We start from the raw sequence: 17,603 nt of genomic DNA on the forward strand, positions 1-17,603 counted from the left end.
AAAAAGCCCTTAGCCTTTTCATGAATAAAAGTCATCTTCATGTCTTCCACATGCTGCTTGCTGGTAGAAAAACCTTGTATAGCATAAACTGAACAAAAGATACATGCAAAAATTAACTCAGGAGAGTAAGTCCAATACTATAAAAATTAGTAAAGATTCATTTGAAGTGCAATAAGAAATAATAGAGATAGTATCATACCTCATATTACGAAAGGTAAAAATAACAAGGCTTTTAAGCAGTAAGGTATGTATTTTGGAGAAGTAAATACCAAAGTATGTAAATGAGAATGCATAAGGGAGGTGGAAAAAGTTACATACGTTTCCTAACTCATTTAAACGTTTCTGTATAAGCACAAAGCAGACCTTCAGATCTCAAGCAATATTCTTGTTAATATCCAGATTATAGAAAGCATGTAGAACTTTGTAAAGAAAACTGAAATATAAGAATATACACATATAAGATTTTGTCCAGTTCTCTGAAATTTATCAGTGTATATGTTGAAAGACTGTATCTGACATATGCTAATTTGGCACTAAAATACTACGCAGGTTAACATTTTGCTATGATGGCTAAGCAAATCTACAGTTTCACTGGAATGGATTGTTTTCCGTTTGCCTTGCTTTTCCTTAGCTAATGAATAAAGGAAGTAGAAAACTGTGAGCTCAGACACTTAACAAATATACTAACCACGCAATTACTTATGGTATTTGTGAAGAAACGAGAACAGACATAGACAGAAAATGCTGAATAACCTTAAATTGTTCCAACACTTACCTATATAGTCCATCTCTGTCCAACACCACATTTAGTTAGATTTAGACCTGCAGTACAGTAATACCAAAAGCTTTTAATTTCATTATGTTGCATAAAATTAGCTACAGTGCTTTTCATCATCTCATGTTATGAATGATGGAAGGGGACACACACAGTATTCAAAATGCTGACTGAATAAACTCCATGAGTGATTAGAGCTAAGTATTGCAAGAAGAAAAGAAAAGTAGGGCTATGGTTGAGAGACCCTGACCTTACCCGACTTTATTTTGGAGAATGTAATGCAACATATCTTATTTGCAGCTGTATAAAAAGGCTCACTTATAGTTGTATAAAAAATAGAATTTCTAATGCCAAACTGGGCATTTGATGTATCGCTCAAATCCTTACAGATGAGCAAAGGGATTTTTTGGAATGAGATTATCAATACATTTAATGTTCTGATTCTCTATACACCATAAGAATAAACTTTAGCATTTAAAGGATTATTTGAAACATCCGGTCTTTGCTTTGGTTTGGAGAGTCCACACTTGCGTTCCAGTTGTTGATCACAAACATCTGAAACAAACATGGGAGTTTAAAACACCAGTGCCCAGGGTAGTGCTTCCTAACCTGGGCTAGCTGAGGGGGATGTAGCCGAGGCCATAGAGGAAGAGAGTTTTTTTAACCAAACATGGCTAGCCCCACGAAAGGCAGTGGGGGACAGGGTAGAGGAGGAAAGTGCTCCAAAATTGCTATTTCACTAAAATATATAAAATTCCCACCGATTCAGAATTAACACATTTAACTTCCTTCTTCATATGGAATTCTAATTATTATACTTTTACAGGCTCTTCTGACTCATAAGTAGCACTACTACATATAGACTATCATACAACTGAAATCAAGTTGTTAAGATATTCTATGTTAAATGCTTTATAGATGATTTTAAAAATAAAATTAAGACAGCTGCTGCTCTGTGCTGTTTGATATAACTTGTCTTTTAAAGTGTCCTCTATGTGTATGGGAATAAACTATTATCAGATTTCAGAATTACACAATAAAGAATTTCTAAGCCTCAGGCTACAGAATATATATGTATATAGGTGATAGATATGTATATTCATATTCTATCCTGAGTGAGGGGAAAAAAAACCCAACCAGTTTTTGAATCAGAAATTTTTAGTTTTAGCGTTAGTACTCATGCAGTTCCCAAGATGTCATAGATTCTGTTCATTAGACACCAGGAAAGGGCTTGTGAATCCATAGACAAGCATCGTCAGACTTAGAAATAAGATCCTAGAGAGCAGTCCTTCAAACATTACTGTAATAATAAAAACAGAAATAAAACCAGCAACCTTGCTTGCTTTCTCCTTCTAATCTCCCAGAAAAGCCACCATTCTGTGTATCAAGAATGTAAATACAGAATCTATTTGTCATGATACAAAAGATCACATAAAAATTATTGGTTTTGATTAATTTCCTCCTGCAGCAAGGAATCTACAGCTTGTATACATTGAGACCAAGCCCCACAGGTCATTCAGAATTACAATTTTTCTTCTTAAGTAATGCCTCACGTACCATCATGCACAAGTGATAAACAGCACTTGTCAAAACACCCAATGGGCAATTCACTTTCTGACTTTAGGGGTCAGGCTGCAAGCACCTGGAGTAAAATTCTTTAGAAAAACTCCACTAGCCCTCTACTCCATTTTCAGTTGCATCAATGCAATTCAGGCAAGGAGAAATACAAATCCGTCCTGAGCAGTATGAAAATGATACCCAACTATACTAAGTTCTATTTAAAAATCGGTGTGCTATTTTAGGGATTCATGGTGGGAAGGAAAGTGATGGGGAGGGCATCATCAGTTCTGAAGGTAATTTAAGTTATGTTTATACATGCCATTGGTGAAGACTTGTCAACAGTATAACATATCTATGTTGAACCTTTGAAAAAAGAAAATGCCAGATCCATCAGAAGTTACATGTTGTTGAACACTTGTCATTAACCTCATGATGAAGGCTGATACCTGCAAACCTTGAACTTTCCTTTGTAAAGTCAACTACGAGGCTTAAATTGTGATCTTTTTTTGGCATCCTTCCTGTAAAGGTCACCATTTTGTAACAACACTGCAAAATCAATTGGTTCATCTCTGACAGCTGGTCCCATATAAAGCATTACAATTGATGCCACATGGAGCAAGACAAAAGCAGTGACAGAGTATCTTTGTTACAGAGATCATTAAAGTCCCACTGTTTTATGGGGAACAATAATTGATGAAGTGTGAAAGAAGCAGTTCCCTCAAATGTTCCTGATTTCTTGTTAACTTATTTCTTTGGCTGACTGGCAACTAACCAGTTCAGCAATAGTTGTTGTTACCTTGCAAAGTCAAAACTCAAGGGCTGAGCTGCAGCCCAGTCTGTCAAGAAAGTTTTGAATGAGGAGGTGGGAGAAGGGGCAAAAAGGGCCTTTGTTCCACACCAAAATGAAATTAAATTAAAACATTAGTATCCTCTGAAAGTTAGAGTAGGTTTTCTCTTGATGCCCAACTCAATAAAACCTTCAATATTTGCAAAACACAACTTTGAACACAGGCTTTACATGAGACAATCAGTTTTCTAAATTGAAAATTTTTTTTTGTCTTTGTTTCTTCATTTTCTAATATTATTTCTACCAGTAGTTCAATATGACAGCTTGGATATGTTACCTGAAAGGGAATTACAGAGATTCTCACTCTTGAAAAGATATAAAACAAGTATTTCATGTAAAGAGTAAAACTCATGGGAGCATAAATATCAGTTCTGTGATGACGCACAGCAATATATTCAGAGAACTAGCTGTGCTACTAAAAACTTCTCCATTAAAGGGATTCATTTGTTTGGATTTGACACTGCCAGTTGAACACAAAGTTTTCTTCCTGAGAGATCCCCTTCATTCACTGACATTTGTAAAGTGCTATAAAATGCTAATTGGTATCATCAGCAAACGATTAACATTCTGTTTAGTCTTATTCTCAAAGCAAAAATTATAAGAGGAAATAAAATGTCATAGAGCAAAGAGATATCTGAAGACTTTAACAACACACAATTATATTTTCCTTTAGATGTTAACTTTACCTGCATATGACCAGTTGTCCTTAGGCCCTCCCAGATATCCACAGCCTTAGCAGTCAGAAACAACAAACATTTCTGCTTCTGATAAGTTGCCTCTGGCCAAGGAATTTTGCTGCTAAAGAAAAATTAATATTCTTATAAAAATCTGCCTTTGATTAATTTTCTTTAATCTCTGTGTCCCTACCATTTTTTGCTAACCCGCAGAGAAGCGTCAGCCAACCACCAGTTTGCTGCTTTGCCCCAAACTCTGGCTAGTTTCCTCTTGTATCAATAAGTCAGGTATATTTTTTCCTCTCCCTGCCACCAAACCTTGGAAAGAAAAGTCAGTCTGCTCTACTGTGCTATAGTACAAGATGCTTTTCAAAGCCCTGCTAGGCTAAATACTGCAGAGTTCAAGCACAACATCGTATTTGAATTACACTAACATGTAAAAACATTTCTGGATAAAAAAATACTTTATTGCCACCGATTTAAAACCATAAACATGCTTTGAATCCAATTCAATATATTCCTTATTTGTTCCCGATTCTCTCCCATTATTATTATTAGAAAGCATAAATTTCCAGCAAGGCTTGTGCTTGACAAAGCTCCATTATTTGCACATGACAAGGTTTATCAAAAACAGTTGGATTTTTATGAGGAGTCTTTTATGTTTCCTCCATAAAATATAAATAAATGAAAAGGATTAGATGGAGGAAGCAGAGTATAATTCATCACCAATGTGAAGCAGAAGGAGCAGTCTGCAGATGGATGAACTGAAGAACATGGTGACTGGTTTAGAGAAGAAAACTACACTCTCTCTCTCAAATGTTGGGGAGCAAAGAGCAGAATAATGGAGCATTGACTTTTCTTGCCATTTCTAGGCGTCCCTAAATGCACAAAGTACAGAATCACCCTAAGATGCAAAACCACATACAAAATAGTAATGCAGCTGTCTAGTTTTATTTGGCTGATATTTGTTTGTTTTGTGGTTACAGAATAAATTGAAAGACCAAAAGCTTAAAATTAAATCTGCGTTATGTAAATAGAGAACAATTATGAGGAAAAATCTTTTAAGGTGGCAGTGTCTCACTGTTCTCCATTATCCTATGTCAGTCGGATAAAAATCCACTAAATTGCCTTGTTCTCCCATAAAAATAAGTTGTGGAGACAGTGGCCCACATTTTTTTTGCACACCTAAAGCTGAAAAGTCATCTGCAATCCTAAAGCAAGTCCATGGGATTACTTCTGCCCATCATATATGCCGTACAAAGAAACTCCAGGAACGAGTTTTGTTTTCTTACACAAGTTAGGCAGCTGCATCACCTTCCATGTTTCTGTCTGTGGTAATGGCATACACAAATTAGGCTCACAGTAATTGTGATTATTTGGATAGAATTTACAAAGTAAGCCACAGAAGTCTGATGATTTCATAAGCAAAGTGGTCACAAGCTTCGGGTATTGAATGCATTCAAAAATCTAACTTTCCAAACCCAGTCTCTACTTTCCAACAGAACCGAACTTCCATTTCTCCTGAAACTCTAAAATTTGGGCATTTACTTTTGGTACAATTCAGAACGAAAATAGTTTTGCAGACAGTAAAAACTCTAATGTCTAGATTCAGTAAGGTAAATACGAAAACCAACATGTACAAACAAAATGTTTTAATACAGCAGAAAGTCAAAATACCTTATTATCTTACAAAAACAAAGTAAAAAATATTTGTAACCATTTATTTAAGCACTTTTTCATGCCAAATTTCATCAAAGACAATATGTTCCCATAGAACATTTCTCTTTTGGTGAAGCTGCAGTGAAAAATTTCTCAAAATGTTACAGTCTGGGAATTTCCAAGGACTCTCCTGAAATGAAAGCTAATGGTCATCATAGATATTTGTAGTGGAAAGCGTACAGTTCTTGGATGCAAGTGCTGTGTAAATATTTAGGCAGAGGACTTATGAAAATATTATCTTAACTTAAACCACTGCAGGTTTCTCCATATTTTTTTTCAAAACAAATAGAAAGACCCTCCCCTAAGCTGATCTCTTACTACCTCATAACCTTACCTATAAAAACTTTTGGTTTTTATCCATATGAGGTGTGTCTTTCTTCCCACACCCACACAGGACTCTGCCTGTCAGTACTAAATCTGTTTCCAGCAACAAAGGAGCCGGTGGAGAACGTCCTTAGAGGCTGAGTGAATTATCCAGAATAAGTAGGAAAGCTTAAGTTAAAATAATGGCTTACAGAATGATGGATACAAGATGGAGAGGGACTATCTCAAGGAGATAAATTTTGCTAACAGTTTCCACAGTCAAAAGGCATACATTATATTTAACCAACTCTCTGATTCAAACATGTGAGCTACAGTAGAAATCCAATAGAGAAACATTTGCTGGCACTTTTACATCACCTCCTCAAAGCATGAGTTAAATTACAAGTGTTAATGTGCAAGGTAAATAAAAACATAAATATTTTATTGCTATATTTCAGGCTTAGTTCAGAACGTATAACTTAATGTTTCATTCTTTCCTTCATTTTAATATTGTTATTTTTGAACTTGATCCCACAAACTTTTATACATGTGATTTCCCATACAAGAAAAGCTGAATGCTTGCATTATGGTTTGCAGGATCTGTGCCTTACATTGCAAGTTCTTCATGAAGTATTCTACCAGTGCTAGATAAACAGAGAAATAATTAATAGGCAACAGGAGAGATTCAGGTGCTACTTAAGGTAAACTCATTCCCAGGAATTCCTTGTGATGCAGGCTATGTAGCTTGGATTGACGAGCTACATCTCTGCGTTAATGAAGTCTATCTTTTATTCATGGGTCTAAACCTGAATGTTTTAATTTGTTGGAAATAAATTGTGACCTCCTGGTACTTCTCCCTGTGCTGGGCCATGTGATATTTCAGTGTGTTGTATATGCCCTGATTTAATCACGTTGTACAAATCTGACTCAGTTGGTGATAGAATCTGACCAGATAGCCTTATTATTTGTTTGGGACTGTTGACTAAATCTTTGGCACACCCTGTACTGAATTACATCGTGGATCAAAACAGATAGAAAAAAGCCTAAATCTGATCTGTAGAAATGCTAGTGATAAACACAAGGAAAAATCCAACTTCAGGTAGTCTGGGAAAGCTTCCTTATTACATTTGCTCTTGATTCTCCTTCTGATTATTCAAAAAAACACAAAGTTGCTGTAGTTTAGTCCCCATTACTTGTTTCTGCATGTCTAGCAGCGATTTTCCTGAAATCAAAATTGATGAACTCACAGGGAAGTACTGATACTTAAAGCAACATGCAACAATGACATCTTGGAGGTGCTAACTGCTACAACCCGGGATTTGTTCTTCCAAGGACAGTTAAAAAGAAGCAACTGATTAGTTGAGAGAAGTCAGCACGCAGAGCCCAGCAAATAATAATTGTTATTCTACAGGTCACCAGAGCTGTCCTGGTTACTCTTTAATAAAAGAGTACCCATTGGCCACTATCTCTAGGTTTAGTCCCTACTGACCTTCTGTACATTAACAAAGTGCCAGATGTGATGTCTCTGGGATATGTAGGATCCCTGGGGCAGGGCATGAAACACAGAAGTTACAGAGGAAAGCTGATTTATGCAGCCTTATTCTCTCCACATCAAGAGATTGTACCCACGCCTCACCTTGTACCAGAGAAAAATACCAGCCCTTGATCCCCTGAAACAGTGAACAAACAGAGAAGTAAAGTTAAACCAGAACAAGCTCAAGGCTCCTCTATGCTGTGCATTGACCTTTGCCATACAAAGGCATTAGGTAGAAAGATTGGGTTTATAGCACGGGCAGAGCGCATTTGAAAAACAGCAGAACAGAGAAAAGGGTCAGCAGAATTACATGGACATAAAGGAGCACAAAGAGGCAAGTGGGACATCTCAGTCCCAGAGAAGGGCTAGAAGAGATCAGTTCTGAGGAGCTGCAATTAAAGAACTTGGTTTTTTTCTATTCGGATTCAGCTGAAAAGGTTTTCTGGACCCAGCTCAGTACATTGCACAACGTAAGCAGTAGACATTACGACTCAAGGACACAGAGGACAGGAACTGACTCAGTATGTGCAAGTTCTCCTTAGACATAATGGATTAATTTTTTAACAGGACCAACCAGATACACAGGAAGCAGGTTGCAGGTGCTATTCATATGCCTTCATCTCCTATTGCAGTAGACATCTGGCATCTCTGAATACGGCAATTCATGTGCAACTACTGGGCTGTGTGCCCCTTCCGTATCCATCCTGCCACACTGGTGCCATAAAGGTGAGAAGATCATCTAACAACTAGCCAGACTTTGAACAGGAAATCCCAAAGCATCACAAAAATTATTGTCCCGTGAGTTCAGTGTCTTATGCCTCAGCCTGCTGCAAGAGCACATGAAGTACCTGGAATGACTGTTGTGCACTGCTGCTGAATCCTCATAACATCAACGGCCTTATTAGACACCAGGATGAGCTACCTCTGAGATTGCCTCGCCATTTGTGGCTGTGATTTGTCACAGCTTTCATTCTCAATAATAGGTTCATAGAATGAATCGGGGAATACACAAAAATATCTCAGACCATCTGTTTAGAAGGTGTATTTTACACCCTAGAGCTGATTCAAGAGCTACTAAAAAGGTGACAATTTCAGTCTAGCTCTTAAGATTTTCCTGTATTGCTTTAATGCTTACAAAAAGCAGCCATTACCTCCAAAATTTTGCCACAGTCTAAAACACAGACTAAAATAATCTTAAGCAGGTGATCAAATTCTTCCCCACTAATCATACCAGATAACAGTACATTCCTTACATAGTCTGTCATTTCCAGGGGATTCCTTATCAAATAGTGCAGTGTCATGGGCAAGATGGGAATCCTGCACACACCAAATCCAATTCATTAGTATGGACTAAACAGGAAATGCATATGACATTTTATTATTTTATTATTATTATTTTCCTGCTGTCTGAGAAATAGAAACAATGACATTATATACCACTACTGAGAAATACCAAACCACCAAACTCAAAGGAATAAGAGCAAGGAAGATTGATTTTTTCTAAAAAATTGCTAAGTTAATTGAGCAAAACATCACTATTTCCTGTCAAAAATATTTGCTTTTCATCTCAAAGGATTGATAAACATTTTGCAAATTCTGTACATATAGAGCTGTACCCACTCTGTGAACTATTTCCATAACTACCAAGTGAATTTTAAATAAATCAACTGTGGTTATTTTCATTAGTGGTCTGGTAAACTGGGATCATTTGCCAAAATAACACGACAATATTTGATTCAGGATAGTGATTGTTTGCCTTGGAAACACGATTGTGCACAGAAGACATCCAGTCATGGCAAAGTTACCTGTCCCATCAAGACAGCTTGCTTTGCACATTGCTACTACTTTAAATCTGCCAAAAGCCAGTTCTGACACAAATCAATCCATGTGTAAGAAGCTCTACTCTATTAAGAACTACAGTAATGCTCAGTTTCCAGTGAGGATCGCTTTGATTAACTTATCCTCCACCTGCCAGACGAAGTTGTACAAAAGAGATAACTAACTTACAAAGTTTTGTAAAACGTTTACATCTTTCTTAAAAACAAGCTCCCCCCTCCCAAAAAAGGCCTATAATAAGCATAGTTGTTCAATTAAAAAATTCATTCATATAACACCTTGCAAACTATTCAACAGCTGCTTCACAATGACTCAGAAGGCTGTTGGCAGCCTGCATTGCAATTTGCCCACTCCTAGAAACCCTCTGCTACATAGGCAGACTTAAGGGAAAGTGAAATTGGTTCAGAGCATGTCACAGTTTGTCTTGAGTTTGACAATTACAGATCACTGCTGTAACTTTGGTGAACGGACTGCTGCTTTCATTACCTCATCATGTTCTGAAGCCTGAATCAGAACAACCCCAAAATAAAGTAACCCAAATTTAACCACAACAGTATCGGCCTGTTGTACGTTTATACAAGTTTGTATAGGTTTAATTGGAAGTGTATGTTCATATACCGAGCTTAGAGACTTGGCTTAAGAAGACAGATAAATAAATGGTATGTGCCCCCCCAAACTTTTGGCTGGAGGGAAACCAAGAAGCGCTTTGAAGTTTCTTATAAAATGTCGAGAAGAGTACCTGACTCAAAGTGGGAATATGCAAATTAGAATTCCTCAGGTATTAACCTTTTCTGGCTCACAAATTGTTTGTGTTTGAATGCAGTCTAAAGGAGAAGAAAATAAAAAGAGCTATACTGTAAGAGTTTTTTATGACACTATTGTGGAAACCATTCCAAATTCTTTTTTTTTCCTCCCCTAACAAGTCATCCTTTTTGGCATTATGTTGGAAGCTGTTGTTTTATGTTGGTAGATTTTATGCTAATTCTCTGCAGAGAACAAACTATATAGTCATAATTTTTACAAGAATTTTAATTACCTGTCAATTTTTTTTGTGTTTCACCTAGGGGAGGTGCAAAGGTATTTTTTTTTATTCCTCCTTTTAGTACTGTTCTTGAATTCTAGTTGCCACCATTTAAGAAATGTTAATGATGCTAATGAATATGAAAGGTCAGACACTTAGTTTGTGTAAATTAGCACAGCTAGGTTGATTTCTGCAGCTCTACTGATTTACAGTTACTGAGGACCTTAAGATCCTGGCACTGCAATTTATTAGTCTTGGCTATAGATTTTGTTCCATATATTCAGCTGTTTAGAAGTATTTGCAGGGTCAAGTGAAAATACAGGTTAAGGCAGCAAATGTCAATCAATGTAAACCAAAACAACTTTTCATGTTCACTTCCACTTGCATTCTTGGCTACATAGTTTTGATTACACATGGTTTCAACTAGCAAGCTCTGACCTCACCATTTTTTGTTTGCCCACCCCTACACTTTGAATCTCAGACCAATCTGTAATGTTAGTATAAAATCATAATACAGCAATCCTGGACTCACAACTAAGGCAATGTATTAAAAAAACCAGAGTAGACTATAACCACCATAAACTCTTTGGAAGAATCTAAATGCCATTGTACTATAGCAAAACTCCTAAACAGTTTTAGCATTGTTCCTCATTTCATCCTGTGTGATTCATCTAAAGATGTGGGTTTACCTTTATGCAGTGTATCTTAGCATGCGTCATGTGTTTTGTGTCATAATTCTAATCCCCAGGTCAAAGTCTACTGCACTGACCAGTGTGACCATCACATTTGCTCTCTATCTGCATTTACTTATCTCACATGAAATGAGAGCTCTTCAGGGCAGGGCCTATAAGCATTTCTAAATGAGTCTGAGTTTTAATAACATGTCCCAGCCATTACTATGACACAATTACATATAAGAAAATTCCTCTTTATTTTGTCTTGGGCAGGAAGTACAGAAGTAACACAGAACTCTGCTAAGCAAAATAGTGACTCATCTGAAAAAACAAGTGGGCAAGTAAAGACTGTTGGCTAACAGTTCTGCATGAGATCCAGACTTTCTTAAAATGGTCAGCTAAAAGCATCAAAAGATAAATGAGTATAGCTTAAACAAGACTATCTGTTCTGAAGATTGAAAAAAAATCAGATATTACCCTCAGGGGAAAAAATGAAAACAATTCCACTGAAATATTAATAAGAATGGGCAAAATATACAATGGCTATGACAACTTCCCTTTTACATCAGAATAAACTGAAAATGATAGTAATCTCCCTTAGTCCCATCAAATAATGAAAGATTTAAACCAGAAAAAAAAATAAGGCATTCCGCTGTGAGGTGCTGTAAAGCCACTGATTTGACACTGGCAAAAGAAGGATTTGAATGTAGATACCTGAAAACTAAGTCAAGTGGTTTACTCCAGGGGTTACGGAGGAATAGCAAACGAAAGCATGAGCACACTCACAAATTTCATTCTGGAGAGGTGAAAGAAGAGTTTTGAAGAAAATATTTGAACAATAGTTCTTGTGAAGAATTATTATTTTCTAATAAAAAAAGACACCCATCCCACCCCCAAACCCCATATTCTTCTGCTGTTTTCATTATTCTTGAGAATTTTTCAACCAGCTGTAGTTTTTAAACATCAGAGCACACAACTGGAACTTTATAGCACTTTCCAGTGAATGACTTTCTAGCTACTAGAAAGGTCAGGAGGCAATGTTTCTGAGTGAAAACACCTATTGCTGCAGGTTTGAGGCCCAGAGAAAGAAATTGGGTCTTTGAGTCTGCTAGTTTGTAGCTTTTTGCTTGTGTGTCTTCTGCAAGATCTTTCCTACCATAAAAAAGGTGGAGGAGATCATCAAAGTCAGGTAAGGAGGAACCGATGACTCTGCTGCTACACTTGGATATGCACAATGAGGCTATAAGACTTCTGCCATCCTCATTGTCCGTGGCAACACTTGATGGGGCTGGAAAACTTGATATGAAGTTATTGCCTTAGCAGAGTATCACTGCATAATTGGTTTGTGTCAGAAAAGGCAACTGAGGTAGAATTTACTTCTATCACCACAATTAGCTTTTCTAGAGAATTTTTAAAGTTATATTTAATGTTTTAAGTCCCCAAACAAAAAGCTGGAATAATCAATTATTTGTCTTGCCCTTTTTATTGCTTTCATTTTCAAGCCTTTCTCCTCAGCTTATAAATATTAGACTGCAGCAGGCTGTGTTAATATAAAGTATATTGGTTCCCCCAGTGATAGGATACTTCAAAAAAAAAAAAAAGAAACAAGAACAACAAGAAAAATGTGTTTAGCAAAACCCCAATAACTCTGGATGAATGTGTTTATGTTTTTAAGTAGGGCCTGACATAATCTGTTGCTACAGATACATGCTATATGTTGCAAGTAGAATTTCATAGAACAACTTCAGCAAAATCCCAAAGCTTTCTGGTAAGATCAATAAAAGCAAGGGAAACAAAAATACCTCCTTTTCTGAAAGCATCAGAAATCCTGGAGAAGAAAACATTTTTAACAGAAGCAAATGGGACATCTAGAGGAACACATAAAACTCAGATGGACTCCTAAAACATATTTTTTCAGAGAATTATCAGTATTACTCAGTTCAGAACAATACTGAAATTGGATTAAAAGTTGCATAGTAATAAAAAACAACTTTTGGGCTTTTGGGGGCTTAGGTACTTTGCAAGGGGACCTTGGTTGGGTAACAGTAAAGTGCTTGAAAAACTCCTTGGTTGGGTAACAGGAAAGTGCTTGAAAAATTCCTTTCATCACTTTAAGAATTTGAGAACATAACTTTGAGAACATAAATTTTGTGAGAGATGCTCTATAGTTACCTTTGAGACAGACCCCTACCTACCTGCTGAACGTTTACCCTGGCATAGATTCTTGCATCATCCAAACAAACTGTTGTACCTAACAAGTATTTGGACTTTTGCTCCTATCCCTAACTAGAACACATATGAAATTGGAATTTGCATTTTTAACCAGCTACATAGCTTCCTTTTACATTAAACAGTTTCTGCTCAGTTCATACCGACCTGAAGCACAGCAGCCCCATCAATCTAGGGTCTGTAATATTATTCTTTCTCTGCTCCCACAGCGCAGGCACAAAGCTGCATTTTGCAGTCTCTACCTAAGGAAGGTGCCTGAATCCTTGAGCTCACTGCAATTTGACTGTTACATGCATTACTGTTGTCAGATCCGTGAGCAATTTTTAACTCTTCTGGCCAATTTTCTCACCATAAGCAGACCTCATTTTCCTGTCTTTTCTGAAGTCAGGCAAAACAAGAATTGCGACAGCAGTTTATTTTACCTTAGCTACCTTCAGTCCCTAATATGTATAAATACTACTGACTAACAGAAATGCGTATTGTCCTCTGGAATCCATGACAGTCTGTGAGAGCTCTTCTTCCATTTCTAGCAGTTTTAGATTGAGTAACGTATGTTAGTCAGCCTTCTATGTCTCCCACTGTCATTCACACCTTGCCCTCACAGAGCTCCTGCTGTGAGGCAACATGGCAGAAGGAATTTAGGCATATTCACATATCATGTTACCACAGTGTAAGAATCCAAAATTAAAGTAAAAACCAGTCATTTCAAACAACTTAATATAAAGAAAAAGAGCTGTCAGCATGATGTGTAGATAACAACAGACTGTAGCACAGGAAAGGTTGAGCCATGTCAGATTGTGTCAGTAGTGGATACTCAAAAAAAAGATAACAAGGAGAGAGTAGGCCCAAATTAATCCTTCCCCAGTACACCTCCAACATATTGCAGTTGTTGAATACACTCCACCAATAGTAATCCTTCTAAATACAATGTTGTTCTACAGTGATACGGGTACCGCACCAGGCAAATACAGCGACAGCAGTTTGACCCTAATTATTTCAAGGAAAACCCAAGACTAGACCTTTGCCATATGACACAACATAAAACATGCATTGGAGCAAACCAGAGAAGAAAGATGGGGAGAGTATTGTTCATTTGGGCACAGCTAACACAACTAGATAACTTTTGGATCACTCCCATCTGCCAGCTCAGAACAGGGGCACAATGAAGATATGTGTAACTACCCACTGCATTGTACAGCTATCTTAAAAATTGCACTCAATCCTTCCATTTCCTCTGCAGACAAACTGCTCTGTTTTCCCCCACTGAGGAAGAAATACCTACTGTGCAGCGAGTCTGTATATTTCTCCCTCTCTTCCTTCCCATCCATGCTCAGAGCAGGGAGGAGTCGCAGCTAACCCTACAACACAGTCATGCATGAAGCAACCTCTTTTCAAAGGTGGGATACTAGGATGGCAAAACCAGGATGTTTTACTCTTCCTTCTTGTTAGGACAATGTAGCCATAATTATTATACATTATCCTTTCCAATACAAATCATTATCTAGCCACACTGCCTCGAGGGAAAGTTTTGGGTAGAGAATCTCCAACATATCTGCCTGCACTTACTGCCATTACAAGGTTCACAGTGTGAGCAAGAGGCCAGAGCACCTCTGAGGGTTCTCAGGGATAGTTGCACAAGCGTTAATGAAATCCCATTAATCACAGCCCTAGCCATCATAGACTTGTCAGCACAGGAGGTTGCAGACTACCCACAGCAGGTAGAGAGGTTAGAAAAACATGTCACAAGAAGGTACGTGTATGACCTTTCCTGAGTCTGCAGTGTTGGTCAAAACATTTTCATGCTGTGGCTAAACCGGAGATGGGAGAAAAATGCCATAGGGAGAACATCTGCAAAACTTAAAATGACACAGTCCAGGGAATTTCCACAGTTCCACTCTCCACCTATCAGAGACTTGAATGGGAAGTATTTCTCCATCCACTTTGCCAGGCAGGTAATTATTTGTACTCCTCAGTACCCATATTAACTGCACCTGCAAAGGAGTGTTGTTTTCTAAGTATTTTGCATGCAAAATGTGGCAGAGGAGAAGACAACTATTTCTTGCCACCAGCATTAAAGCCCAGGAAAAAGCCTTATAAGCAGGAACTACAAAACTGTGAAGAGAAATAGCTTTACTTACTTGTCATACAGTCTCCTCTCACTCTGCTTGTCACAACTGTGCTAGACATGCAGTAATCCTACACTTCTCGCATATAGCTCAGGAGATCTGGCACCCGATAAAGTTTCACTGTTCACTCTGGGCCAAGTTCACTCAGGTACACTGGTGCGAATTTGCAGCTGCCCACAGTCAGCAGATATTCCAGCACAGTTTAAACCAAAAGTACACTTCTGGCCTCTTATTACTATTCTGGACACGTCATTATCATGGAGGAATTTAGTATCTCTGGAGCAGATCTCGTACAAGAAGGGAAGCCTTTACTGTTCTCCTGTGCCAGATAAAGTGTCTTGGAACCTGCTCACAGATACGGACTCAATCAGATAGAAGCTGCACACCCATCCCTGATTCTCCCTGACAAACACAAGCAGATGTAGATGATTGATTGAAAGTGTCATTTAATACGAGGTCTCCTTCCTAGTGTTACCGTAACGTTATTTGAGGGCCAATTTAGAAGCTGTGGAGCATACAGTTTGAAAGTCACACAAAGGCGCTTTTTTTTGGAGCCTGAAAGAGGCTTGATTTGCGTGTATCACAAGTCAAAAGCAGCCTTATATGACCGAGTTGCTGTGTTTGTACCTCAATATTTGACAAGCTAGGCTTCTTTTCTTTTTCTGTCAGAATGGCCTGTACTTTTCCTCTGGCCCCAAACATCCACATTCTGAAAACCTATAGAAAGAGCTATGCACATTTCCTTCTGTGTATATTTAGAAGGGGAAAAGGGTATAATGAAATGTAAGATAGTAAGGAAAATACAGATGTTTCTGTAAACCACATTTCTAAGTCATTTGGGGGGTTTTGTTAACAACAGACAGTGTTCAGTAATATAATTTGTTTAAATTTATTGTGATACAACTTTGGTTAAAAGGGCTGAATTCACAGATTTTTTTTTTTTTTATATGCTTCCAAGTGGTCATCCAAAGACATTTTTAAGAAGCAGCGGAAAGATTGTATTCAAAAAACATGCACAAATTAATTCAGTAAAGAGAAAGTAATTAATTTGTAAACTGTGAGGTAAAGAAAGATATCAAGGGAAGAGGGGTTGCTTTATACAACAAGTTTTGATTGTAAATAAAATGTCTAGGCAGGATGTTTAACTGTAATAAATTGACTGTTTGGGTATTTGCTGACATATCTTTTTAGCTTTATTGACATTAGCTATAGTTGTATGGAACTTTATTATATGGGAAAGAGTTTCTTGTTTAGGATCTGAAAAACTGGCTTACAGCACAAGCATCCCGGAAAGCATGAAAGATGCTGATGAACAGAGACTGAGATGGTAAGGAGAAAAGAGCTAAGTTTCTTGCATACAAGAAAATCACAGGCAAGACAGGAGTGAAATGTGGATATATTTAATTGCATTTTAAGCAGGATCAGCCTTTTATTACGTTTCTTTTACTAGCCATTTGTAATGCAGTAAGAAGGGCGGGGGACACACACATGACAACGAAGGCTCTCTATATTGCATTATTGTAATCTGAGTCACCAGTGAAACCAAAGGATTAGGCTTCAACTTTAGTTAGGGATGACATTCCTTCCATCCAGTCCTAGCATTTACTGCTAAATGAACAACAGCTCTGCCCTCAAATTCCAAGAATATGGAAGCAGTTCATCAGCCAGGGCCTGGAATGAGTCTAAATGTTATAAAATGATCAAGGATCTTTCCCTGTCTGTTCCACTCAGTTCTTCAAATGAATTTAAGTCTTTTCATATTCTTTTTCTTCTCAGCCATCCCTAGTTGAGGGTTTTTCCTCCCATGTTGAATTTTTCTTATGTTCACCCAGCAAGGTTCAAAAACCTAACTCAACAACCCGAGAGCTCTGGGAGTTGCTTCAGTGAACCTTACGAAGGTCCTGCAGAGACGTGTCTGCCCAGAGGTGAGGGCAGAGGGAAGCAGGGAGGCTGCACAGCATTGCCCTTTCCTCCCCAGTTCAACAGAAAGGGAATTCTGCACTGGGCAAGGGAATTCTCCCATCTTATGCCCACTCTCCTCTGGTTGATCCATGCTTTCCCACGGCATGTTGTAATGGTAAAACAAGCCCTTTTCACTCTGAATTATACCACAGGGCTTTTGCCTGAAAATGTGTCATTTGAGAATGGGAGTATTTGTCCACTTAGGGAAGAGGCTTCTGTTTGGAATATGGCTGGAGATGCCTTTCTCTAACCAGTCTGACACAAGGTAATCACAAATCCCCACTCCCCAGGAGGTACATTCACATTTGAACAAGAGTGGAACTCCTCCCTGACCAGCATTTAA

The sequence above is a fragment of the Phaethon aethereus genome, assembly GCF_964289735.1.
Source record: "Phaethon aethereus genome assembly, chromosome: 9".
Classification (NCBI taxonomy): domain Eukaryota; kingdom Metazoa; phylum Chordata; class Aves; order Phaethontiformes; family Phaethontidae; genus Phaethon; species Phaethon aethereus.